This window comes from Coturnix japonica, chromosome 20 (genome assembly GCF_054131305.1).
Source record: "Coturnix japonica strain WE chromosome 20, WE-NBRP24, whole genome shotgun sequence".
Taxonomy (NCBI): Eukaryota; Metazoa; Chordata; class Aves; order Galliformes; family Phasianidae; genus Coturnix; species Coturnix japonica.
The window spans coordinates 7995245-8007434 of NC_140682.1; the positions used below are offsets into that span (position 1 = coordinate 7995245).

General features: G+C 45.8%; 1 long non-coding RNA gene across 1 annotated transcript; it reads left to right on the top strand.

Moving 5' to 3' along the window:
* Positions 1-9946: 9946 nt before the first annotated feature.
* Positions 9947-11171, top strand: LOC146757540 (uncharacterized). Its single transcript, XR_014936134.1, has 3 exons — positions 9947-10030; positions 10301-10770; positions 11090-11171. It is a non-coding gene; the product is annotated as an uncharacterized LOC146757540 (long non-coding RNA).
* Positions 11172-12190: the final 1019 nt, after the last annotated feature.

Genomic DNA, 12190 nt, shown 5'->3' on the forward strand with positions numbered 1-12190 from the left:
ATCCACCTTGTCTTTTGGGATTTACTTTTGCTAAGTAAAACAGATTATTTTCTTAGGAGGTTGATTTTCTACCTCTAGACTTGAGATTTGTGTTTGAACGTTGAGGGATAAAAAACATAGCTTGACTTTTTCTTCATTTTTTCTGTCTGTTTGAAAAGAGCACAGAGTTTGTTTGTTTTTTTTACTATATACAATGTTAGGGTATATATATGATGTTAAGTGTGATAAAGAAAAGGGAGACGTTTGAGTTAGCAGAGTACTCAAGAGTTCAGTCCCCAGCTTCGTAATGCGAGGAGTTTGATATCGGGGTGGGAAGGTCATGTTTTGATTTGGATGTTGGACTGGGAATCAGAAGATCTGGGCTCTCTTCAGGTTGTCAGTCTTATTGTCTGACTTCTTAACAACATTCCTTTCTTTCTAGTATTTTTTAATGATGTTTTAAGGCATTTTGAGGTGATAGGTGTAGTGTTCGTGTGCAGTAATGCTGACGTGAGTAAGTAGGGTGATAATGTAAGGGTTTTTTACATTCCTTCTAAATCTCTGCTTTCTCTCCTTCCATCCTTCTTAAAGAGCAATCCATTAATCTAGTAAAGGAGCTGTGTGATGAGGATGTGACTGAGCCTGAAGAAGCCAAATTTGAATGCGAGATATCCATTCCTTCTGTGAAACCTCCCAAGTAGTATCTACGTGGGGAAGTCTTACAGGCTGGCAGAAACTTGATTATGCAGCAAGAAGGCACCATCCACCGGCTGACCATACTGAAAACCACCACTGATATGACAGGCACCATTCAGTTCTCAATTGGCAAATCAAAATCCACAGCCAATCTGCTCGTCAGAGGTAACATATCCTGGCTTGCTTTACATCATGAAGATGGAGAATTAATTAATGTACAGTCTTCCTTCACTGGGGTCTTTGAAATATTGTGTGTGTGTCTGGAGGTTCTGCTCCATTTCCAGTTCAAAGTCGTTGGGCACTAAATGAGATAGCTGCGTCTCAGTAAAAGATCTGTATGAATAGTTGTGATGTGCTTACTATTCAGATCTACAGAGCTGAGGTTTTGTCCTTGGCTATACCAAAGAAGTCAAATCAGGTGAAATTAATTGTATTTCTGAAGTAGACAAGTTTAAGTTTGGTAGCACCTAAATTTGATGCAGTTTGTCATTGATTTTATCTGAAAGAAACTTGCAGGCTTTTTATCTCCTGTTGTCCCCAGTGTAAGAGTCTCCATTCACATCCTAAAGTACTTATTATATTTTCAAGTCACTCTTATTTGAATAAAAGCCTCAACTGGGAGCAATTTAATAAGCACAGAGCAAGAGCTGGAGCTTGCATTTGGTAGATACTATACAGTATTACTTTATAGAAATGTAATCAATGGCCTTCCCTATAGACAATCATTTGTTTTATCTTTAGAGTTGTTCAAAGAACCATTGTGAACATGAAATTAATTGGAATGGAATAGATGCAAGAGACTTTCCTCTTCTTCCAATTGTCCTCATCCTTTCTTCTCTTCCACCCCTGCTTTTCAGATTACCATATACAAATCACCAGGAAGTTGGAGGACAAGACAGCTTTGGAATGTCATTCTGTCATCCTGTCCTGTGACTTCAGGCCTTCTCCAAAGGTTGTGAAATGGTTCAAGGGCCACACACCCATCGAGCCCTCTGCGAAGTACAAGATCAAGAGGGATAAGCATTCAGCAGAGCTCCAGATTCTGAAGCTGAAGCCCGATGATGCTGGTGTGTACAAGTGCAAAACAGGAATTGCAGAGACTGAGGCCACGCTGACAGCTGAAGGTATGAGCAGGGAGGGTGGCCTCTTCCATGTCCTATTTCACCTCAGATTTCTCTTCTTGAGGTTGATTTCTGCCGTTCTCTCCTGCTAACTTTGCAAATGTATAAACTTCACTGAGAAGATTACACAAAGATTATCTAGTCCAGCCATTCTACCACATCCCAGTATGCTTTATAGTAACAGTGGTAACAGTTCACCTTGTTTCCCTACAGCCCACGATGTAGAAGTAAGGAAGCACCTGCAGGATGTGGAAATTGAAGAAGAGAGCTCTGCTGTCTTCTCCTGCGAGCTGTCCCATGATGACGAGGATGTGGAATGGTTTCTGAATGGCAACCTCCTTTACACCAACAATTACAATGACATCAAGAACGTTGGCAACTGCTGCACACTGACAGTGAAGCAGGTTAAGCCTGAGGATGCTGGCCCAGTGACAGTGAAGTCAGACAAGGTGTCAGAAAGCGCGCGCCTGAAGGTGAGAGGTGGGTCTGATCACAGCCCTCCTGGATGTAAGAGATGCTAAGGAGCGACAGTTCATTCCATTGTGCAGCAATCCTGCTTCTAAAGCTCACCTCTCTGGGGTGACAAGTCATCAGGGGCTTTCTTCCAGTGGAAGGTTCCATTGCAGCAGATATCAACGAAGGAGGATGGTTTTGGTGTCCTGCCAAAGCATTCAATTGCTTTTTATCATCATTTTACTTAACACAAGGAGAGTTACAGGAGCAAATTTTTTTACTGCTTCAGTGCCATGCAGTGTCAATGCTGTTGTCTCCAAGGATTTATGACTGCAGGGAGAGATCATTCAGTGTGTGTTTTGCCTCTGGAATGACTAATGACCAGGCTGTGAGCAACCCGATCTAGCTGTGAATGTCCCTGTTTATTGCAGGGGAGCTGGGCTAGATGGCCTTTAAGGGTCTCTTCCAATTCTAAGGATACTGTGATTCTAATCTGCTCTCCCCAGTAATTAAGCTCTTTTACTCTACGCGCTCAGAGTTTGAAGGATTTCCTCTTTCTCCTTTCTTTTGCATTTGGTGGATCTTTTTTCCCCAGTGTAAACCTCTGATGTGTGAAATAGAAGATAGATAAAAGGAGTCAATAAAGAGGAAAATCAAAAGTATTCAGCAGCTTATCCTCTTAATACTGTGGCCTGCTGTATGAGCTGTGCTCCACGTGAGGGCAATGCCAGCTCTCCAGCTTTAGAAGACCTACATCCCAATTTTTTCATGTGATATCAGTCCCACCCACGGCAATGCAGGCTGTCCCTCCTGTTCCCTGTATTCTCCTACTGAATACTTGAGAATTCCATAAAGCGTATTCAGTCAACAGACATGAAACCACTTTAGGTTCTATATTGGTGTCGTCAGTAATGGTAAAGATTTATTGATACCTCTTTAAAAATCTGAACACAACTGGAAATGTCTCAACTTCTGTATCACGTTGTTCTGTTTTGCCTGTTTAATTGCAGAGAAGCCTGCTGTCTTCATGAAGTGTTTGAATGATGCTTTTGTTGAGGAGAGGGGTGTGATTAAATTGGAATGCGAAGTCTCTAAAGAGAAGGTCAAACCAGTGTGGAAAAAGGACGGTGTTGTGCTCACTTCTGGCAACAAGTTTGAGCTGCTACAGTCTGGGAAGACCCTATGTCTCCTTCTCCATGACCTCGAGAAGTCAGATGCAGGTTTATATACCTGTGATATTGGCACTGATGTTGCCAAGTCAAATGTCGGCGTTCAGGGTAAGTACTGTGGAAAGTGAAGGAGTGCTAAAAGCACATTCAGTGTGGTCACTATGTCTTACACCTATTCCCCCACGAGCCTTAATAGTTTCTACAATAGAACTGTATTTCTGCAATTTAGCGCAGTGATGTCTGGAAAATTCCCATTGCTTTTGAAGTAAATGTATCTCCTTTTGCCATGAAAATCACAAAACACGTCAAGAATGTCCTGGAAATGTTTCCTTTCTAAACATCCCTAAAATGGAGAAATGGTTTGAACACCAGTAGGGGTAGGATGGTAACAAATTAGCTAATAGAAACATTTAATGTCTTGTCGTAGGCAAAACCCTTTTTCTCACGCAGCATCCTAGAGTTGTCCTCTCTGTTAGGTTTTTCCCTCTGTAGCTCATTGAATCTTCATTGTGCTCCATGGACTGAGCTGCTCTCCTTGTAGTTCTTCCAGAGCAAAGCCAAGAGATTCACGTCTCTTTTTTTTATAGCTTTCTGGTAATTCTGAGAGGAGAATGTCTTAGAGAATACATCAGTGAGGAACGCAGCCATGATCTGCAAATCCTGAGTTCAAACACCAGTACTGCTACTCACATTGGTCACGAATGCCTTTTCTCCATCTAAACCTCATACTAACCTATCTCTTATCTTCCAGAGCTGAATATTGGCATTAGCAAACGGCTGAAAAACAATGAAATCCAGGAGGTAGAAGATGGCACTTTTGAATGCATTCTGTCCCATGAAAGCATTGATGAGTTCAAGTGGACACTGAATGGAAGCAGAGTGGAAAGTGGTGGGCGATTTAAAGCTTCTAACGTGGGTTGGTAAGAGACTCTCCTTATCAAAAGTGTGACTCCTACTGACTCTGGGGAAGTCGTTTTTATTGCCCGTGGTCTAACCTCCAAAGCCTCTCTGTCTGTGAAAGGTAATGAGATGGGAGAGATTCTGGGGTCTGATTCCTTCAACTGTCTTCTGATAAGATTGTCATGAGAGCTAACTCATAATATGGTTAAAGTGAATAGCAACCTTCTACTTGAACCTTGAAGCACTGAGAATTTCTCTTAAAAATAAGTAAAAGGAGGAACCATTTGACACAAATGTGAGAACTACCCAAAGCACTGGGGTAGTGTTGGAAATGGGCATCTCACTACAGCTTGTTCCATTAACAGTAAATCAGGAATGATCTGTTGAGGGAACTGTGGGAGCAATATCCTCTAAGTATAAGCTGAAGGGATGGCCTTCACATCATCTAGCTGTACAACAAATTCCTATCTAGAACATGTGCATCTGAGAGCATCATCTGAGGCTCCCAGTGTGATGAGTGGAGAGAAGGAAGAGGCAGTTTTCAGACATGGTTCATCATCCTCAATGGGGTAGATTTAAGAGAGAATTAATGGTGCCTGGAATTCTATTGTCTGTACTTTACAGATTACTGCTGGCTGTAGGATGGCCTCTGTTGCAAGTGCCTCTCTAACTTATCTCCAGCATGTAGATGCGTGTATTTTGAGAGAGGCATCCTACCCTAAGTGTATGTTACTCAAAAAGCATGTTTTCTTTCAGAAAAACCTACTGAGGTAACAAAACAGCTGGAGGATAAGACAGCAGCAGCAGGGCAGGACATCAGCCTGAGCCGTGAGCTGTCGAAACCAGATGTGAACATCAGGTGGTACAAGGATGGCAAAGCAATCAGAAAAAGCCAGAAGTACGACTTGCAGCAGGAGGGAACTGGGGCCATTCTGATCATCCATGACTCTACCGCCAAGGACAGCGGGGAGTACACCTGTGAGACAGAGGACTCTGAAACAAAAGCCAGGGTCACTGTGCAAGGTGAGTTGAAAAGCACACTGGGGAAGGCATGTAGAGAAGTCGAGGTAAATATCTGCAGCCTGTGGGTGATGTTTTTCTCTTCTGTTTCCTTGAGCGGGATCAATTCTTAGTTTTCAGAAAATATGGTGGATTAAAATATTTTAGTTAAAATAATCTCTAAACTGAATGATAAATGGCATGAGAAAGCAAAGCTGAGAACTAAGCTCCAGAAGAGAAAACAAAGTCAAGTATGGCATATTTAGAGACAGGTGAAGAACCCTTGAGCGCACTGAGGAGTACTAGCATACTCTGGAATGTCTCTTGGGCTCCCTACAGCACACATACTTGCTCTGGGGCATGTCTGGATGTCTGTAGAGCTAATTGCAGGGCCCTGAGAAACCTCTGGGGCACATTAGGGGGCACTGGTTTCCATGTGAGTGTTTCCAGGTTCCCAGAAGTCAACAGGGAAGCCTTTGGAGACCCCTTGGGAAGACTCAGTGGGGCCCTAGAGTGATGTAGCAGCTTGTGTTGGTTGCATCTGCTTGGCAGGGAAGCGAGTTCCCTGGTGGGAGCTGACTGACTGGGAGGTGATTCCCTTGGTTTAATTAATTTAATTACCTGGATTATAATTAAATAACACTGTTCAGCGTTCAATCAAGATTATATTTTTCCAAAGTACTGCAGTCGTGCATCTGTAGCAGCTTTCCTAAAATATATCGAGTTTATTCAAAATTCCAGTGATGCTCCTAAAGCACTTGAAGTGCATTTGAGGTGGGGAGTGACAAAACAGCTCTGAGAGAATCATCATCAAATCAGAACATTGGAACGGTAACTAATAGCAGAGATTCTGATAAGAATATTTAAATTTTCAAATTACCTTTTTCTAAAGTTGTATTTCACCAAGTTTCATCAATATGCACACTGAAGAGCTGACTTGCTATGTTTCTTTTTATAAAAAATCATGTGTTACAATTGAGAAAAGAAGGTATAGCATGTAACATCCTCCAAGTAAAGTGCAAAAAACATTTCTTCACAGTTCCAATTAATGTCTTATGTTTTGTTCAGACTCACTAAATGATGTATTTCAGGGTACATCACATGGGAATATAAGAAGACTATTCAGAACAAGAGCTGCAGAGCAAGATGAACAGCATGTGAAGGTAAGGCCGGGAACCAAGGACACAGCTTTTGTGTCACTCAGCCACCTGTGGCAGAGGTCAGGATTTCAGCAGGGATTTCTGCAGACGTTCCTTGAACACCCCCAGGGTGGGTGACTCCACCACCTCCCTGGGCAGTCCATTCCAGTGCCTGGCCACTCTTTCTGAGAAGTAATATTTCCTAATGTTCAGCCTGAACCTCTCCTGCCGCAGCTTGAAAACATTCCCTCTAGTTCTATCAGTAATGACACGAGAGAAGAGGCCGACCCCCAGCTCACTGCAACCTCCCTTCAGGAAGTTATAGAGAGCAATGAGGTTTCCCCTGAGCCACCTCTTCTCCAGGCTGGACATTCCCATCTCCTGCAGCCTCTCCTCATATGGCCCCATTGTGCTCCAGACCCCTCGCCAGCTTTGTTGCCCTTCTTTGAACACGTTCCAATGCCTCAGTGTCTTTTTCTCAGTGAGGGGCCACAAACTGGACACAGAATTAGAGTTGTGGCCTCACCAGTGCTGAGTACAGGGGGACAGTCACCTCTCTGCTCCTGCTGGCGTCACTGTTTCTGATGCAAAATGTATGTAAGTGTCACATGTGTGACATCCTTTTTGATGGAGTTCTGTGACTGGAGTTCAATGGATTTGAGAGCTGACTTGAAGCCTGTGGGCATCACCCAGGAGTTGGGGTGAGAGGATGAGGCGTAGGAACAGGAACCTCTTTGGTCGTTATTAACTCCCAACTTTTTGGTCAGGAATCTCTGTGTGTTTCTTTATCACGTAAAGAACAGAGTCATTGTGCAGCTTGTGAATGAATTGATTCACGCCTGCTGATTGGTGCTGTTCTCTACAGGGAGCTGCAATGGAAATGGACACTTGTGGTCCACTGTCCAGCCCCCTCCCGTGTTGGATTTTCTGGGCTTTGAGACACGTCTTCCAGATGCACTTTGTGTTATTTCTGATGTGTTGACCTGTTGAGCTCCAGCCCCAAAGGAGGATTCAAGTACTACCATTGGGAATGTAGTATTTCTTGCTAAACAGAATTCATGTGCACCCTTGTCTTTCGTCTGCACAAAGGATCTTGTAATCATCTCTGTCTGTGTTTCTTTTAGACCCAGAGATGGAGCAGAGAGGAACACAGACTTGGGTGAATCTTCATTCAGGAGCAGGGACACGTCATGCTCATCTGAGGTGTCTGGCTGACAGCAACAGCAGAGAGGTAAGTTTCATAGGGTCGCGTGCCCATTTTATTTTATTTTTCATTCATGATGCATAGAGGCGTTCCCCAGACAAAGTGAGCATTTCTCAACTGGACTTTCTAGAAATGAGCTAGGCAGTGAAAATGGGTTTGAAGCATTCCTAAGAGCCCCGCAAGAGAATGCTGAGAGTTAATCTGGCACCCTCCTTTGGAAACGTCCGTTGTCTATCAGCTCTTCAGCTGTGCCCTAACACCTCCCATTGCGCTGCCACACCAGGATAGAATTCCAAGCCCACACTGAGTCCTGGAATGTTGTGGTGCCGTGTTGGAATCAGACGTGACCACGTGGTCTTGGCTCCCCGCCTTGTGGGGGGTCATGGTGGACCAGGCTGTTGGCCGTTGGTGATGTCATAAGCGGCTGGAATGAGGGGAGGAGCGGTGCGTTCTGTGTTCCTTTGTGGGTGAGCTAGTGGTCGGAGTGGTTGGTTGTCTTGTTGTTCTTGTGCCTTTTGTGCCGTTAGTTAGTTAGTTTTGTTAGTTAGTTTTGTTAGTTAGTTAGTGTTGTTAGTTAGCGTTGTTAGTTAGTTACTGTTGTTAGTTAGTGCCGTTAGTTAGTTAGTTCCGTTAGTTAGTTAGTTCCGTTAGTTAGTTAGTGCCTTTAGTTAGTTAGTGCCGTTAGTTAGTTAGTGCCTTTAGTTAGTGGCTTTAGTTAGTATCTTTAGTGCTTTTTCTTCTCACCGTCGTGTGCAGCAGCTTGTAGGTAAGCTGAGCTGTCGTGGGATGGATGGGTGGGCAGTGAGGTGTTGAGAACTGCTGGCTGTTTGAGCTCACAGCACCGTATTGCTTACTCTTGACCATCAGACGTAATTTTCCCCGGTACACACGTTCCAAAGGGGGTATCAGTAAAGTTGGCACCTGTCCCGTGCTTCTTCCATTGTCTTTGCTCAGTAGTGGAAGCATTGTAAAGTTGCTGGGCGGACAGGCATCACGTAGCCTGAGACTCAGCATGTCTTGCAGCAAGTGGGTGGGACAGTTGTGCTGTGTGTGTTATTCCATGACTGTCTTAGCCCTGCTCACTGACCTGCTCTTTCTCTCTCCTCTCCTCACCCTCCGCCCACTGCCTCGGTGCAGCTTTTGCTCTCATTTCATCCGAGCAAAGCGACAAGGAACTGCTGCAGATAGCTTGAGGTGATCTCACTGCCAGGTACGTGCCATGTTTTGTCCCCCCACATGGTTTTGCCGCAGGGTATGCGCGGGTAGCTCTGAAGAAGTCTGTCCATACTGTGCTGTGTGAATAGAGAAAACAGAAGTGTGTTTCTGCTCTGTTCCAGCTGTTCACACTTGCTGTGATGGGTGCTGCGTGCAGTGGGATCAGCTGTGAGCCTGAGTTGGCGGCGACGGAGGTACAGTATGAAGCTCTGGCCGGTCTTTTTTCCCTGTGTTGAGCCATTAGAAGGAGCTGCAGGTGTACTCTCCTGCAGGAAAGAATGGGCCAAAAAGGGCCTGGCCACTTGTCTGTGCCAGTGCCATTGCTGATTAGTCTGGGTAGAGAGAGATGCATCTTTGCATGGCCTGGCAATGCACGCCAGAAAGGGAAATAACTGTGATGAGACGTGCAGCTCCTTCTGAAGTGCTCCTGATAAGGACGGAGCGCATTTGCTGCAGCTTTCTTTGCAGATGTGCTCCTCACCTTGAAATCCTCCTGGTTTGTCCTCATCTCCTGACCACGGCCTGTGCTCTGTTTTGCAGGCTGATAACATGCGGGAGCCGCAGCTGGTGCGTGCTATGTCATCTTTAAACGTACCAGCGATTGCGGCAGCCCATGTTATTAGGAGCCACGTCGCCCAGGGGCCGGATGAGCTCTCTCTGGAGGTAAGCAGTTCCAGGCGTTCCTTGTTGTTGTGCACAGAATTAGTATAGAGTGTGAACGCCTCGGGAATACTCTCATATTTTGTGTCGTAGAAGAAGGCTTTTGTTTTAGCTGTGCTGAAGCTGGGATTGATGTTTCAATCTTTTGCAGGTTGGAGACATCGTGTGCATTGTTGATATGCCACCAAAGGAGATGAGCCCCTGGTGGAGAGGCAAGCGTGGCTTTGAGGTAGGCACACATTTTTGACTAGAGAGCACAGCTTCAGTAGAGTCGGGAATCTCCGGTTGGAGCTGCTCTGCCTGCACAGGATGGCTTCTGGATGCAAACAGTTGCCCTGTGTCGGTGTTAGAGGACCTTCCCTTTGGCTCTGGGCTTGGGCTAATGCCCACCTGTCTTTTTGTTCTTATTACAGGTTGGTTTTTTCCCTGGTGAGTGCGTGGAACTCATCAGGGGAAAACTGCCCGAGTCCATCCTACATTCATTGCCAAAGCCAGGTGCGTATTTTACATTTGACAATGCGGGTTAGTAAAATGGGGTCTGAACGTGGCTTTCAGGGGGTTCATTAATGCCCGAGTTGAGCAAGCTTAGAAAGAGAACTGCATTAAGCTCCTTGGGCACCTCCAGGGATGGGGAAAATCCGTTCTTGCGTGTCTTTGTTGGGAACATGCTTTCTGTTGTTACGTGTTCTGTTGAATGTGTTGCACTCGGCCTCGTCCAACCGAGCCAGGGCTGAAATGAACTTGTTTTTTTGTTTTGTTGCGCAGAGCCAAAGAAACGGGGCAAGTTCATCTCCTGCCTTCGTTCCCTGTTGAAGGCCTGCCCCAGGAGAGCGAAGCAGCCTGAGCCTCCAACATTCTCGGGATCCATGTCCCTGCTTGACATCGTTGAGAGGTATTTAGCCAACAGGACTTGAGGGCTGAGCTGTAGGAATGGAAGCATCCTCTGCTGTTTGAAACAGAGCGCTTTTCTAAGCTGTGTTTCAGCAGAAACCAGGCATTGCCAGGAACAGGCAACTATTGGCAAGGGTTCGGTGCAGCTCTTCCCTCACCCTGCACCACGACTGACAGCATGCTCTGTTTTCTCTGCAGAATGAGTTCTCCCAGTAAGAGGGCAGAGTCAGCAGCTTGCAGTTGGCGTTCCTGCTTCTGCCTGGGCAAACCATCCCCTGTGGCCAAACGCCAACTGCAGAGCAGTGCCAGGGAGCCCTCTGAAGCTGAAGTCTTGGTCCTGGCAGGTAAGCATGCAAATCCAGCTTTCAAAACACTGCTTGTCAGCAACACAGGTAGAATTCATGCTTTCAGTGGGCTTGTACATCCTTCTGGCATTCAAGCCTGTGCCTGACATCTTCAGTTGACTCCTGTCTTTCCCAAATGAGTCTCTTGTCAACACAAGAGCTGGACCTGCACGAGGATCACTTTCAAGACAGTGACACTGTTGCTAGAAGCCTATTTGCTTCTGCCCACCATCACTGCATAGCCAAATGTCAAGAACCTGTTTCAAGATTCATCTTGTGAAACTTTGACACTAACAGCTGTGCGTCTACTCCTTCCTAGGTGACCCGAGCCCTTGTATATCTCCAAGACGCCAGGCATGTTACGATGCAGCATCCTGTGATTCCATCAATGAAGAACTGTTACTAAGCACAGGATGCTGCAGTTCAGATGAAAGCCTTCCGTATAACATCAGTTATAAAGAGAAGAATGCCATCATCGTTGAAGCTCTCGTTCATCCCATACCTGTTGAAGCTGCTGACCTGAGCCTGCCAGACTCCTCAGGCACCAGCCTGAACCGAGTGCCTTTCGAGGACAGCCCAGCCCAAGCACAGCACGAGTGCCCCGACAGCAGCACAACCATGCAGGCTCAGGTCAGCATTACAGAGGAGAAGCCAAACATCTTGGAGGGGGAGGTAGAATCAGGCCAAGAGTCCCAGGCTCCGGGCAACAGCACGACTTCTGAGACACTCTCGTCAGACAACAGAGAATGAGTCCCATCTTTCCTCCAGACCTCACACCCCCTCCTTTTTCCTATTGAATAAAGGCACGCTCGTGCTCAATCAACGCCTTGACTGAATTCTGAGTTTTCATTCGCAGAGATTGGGATGAGTACAAGAAACAGCAAGACAGCTCAGCTTGCAACGCTCTGGCTGTGGGGTGCGTGCAGGGACACTGTAACCATACAGGGAAAGGCTTCCACTGCTTCCTCAAGCTGTAGTCCAGCCCTGCTACTGCTCTGTGGCACAAAGCCCTGAGGGATGTTCCATATTGTTAACCTAAGTGAAGCCAGCTTCATGCACTGTGTTTTGTTGTTGCTGGGTGAGAGGGGGATGCACGTTGGTGAGAAGATGAGCATTGCTGGATCTGCCACGAGTGTCCCTTCTGCCTCTAAGAATATGTCCTAAGTAGGATGTGAACACTGCTGGCACTTCCTCATTGCACGTGCTTGGAGGATCTTCAGTTCTTGCACATTTCAGGATGTCTGTCAGTGACTACGAGGAAATTCTCAAGTACTAGGAATTCCATGAAACAGTTGGAACGGGTAAGTGTCATCTTTGTACAGAAACAGCACGCCTAACAGTCTGTCTCACCACTCTAGAATTAATCTGAGAATAGATTAACAGCTCTTGTCAGTTCTCTAAGTCAGGTTTCATTTGTATA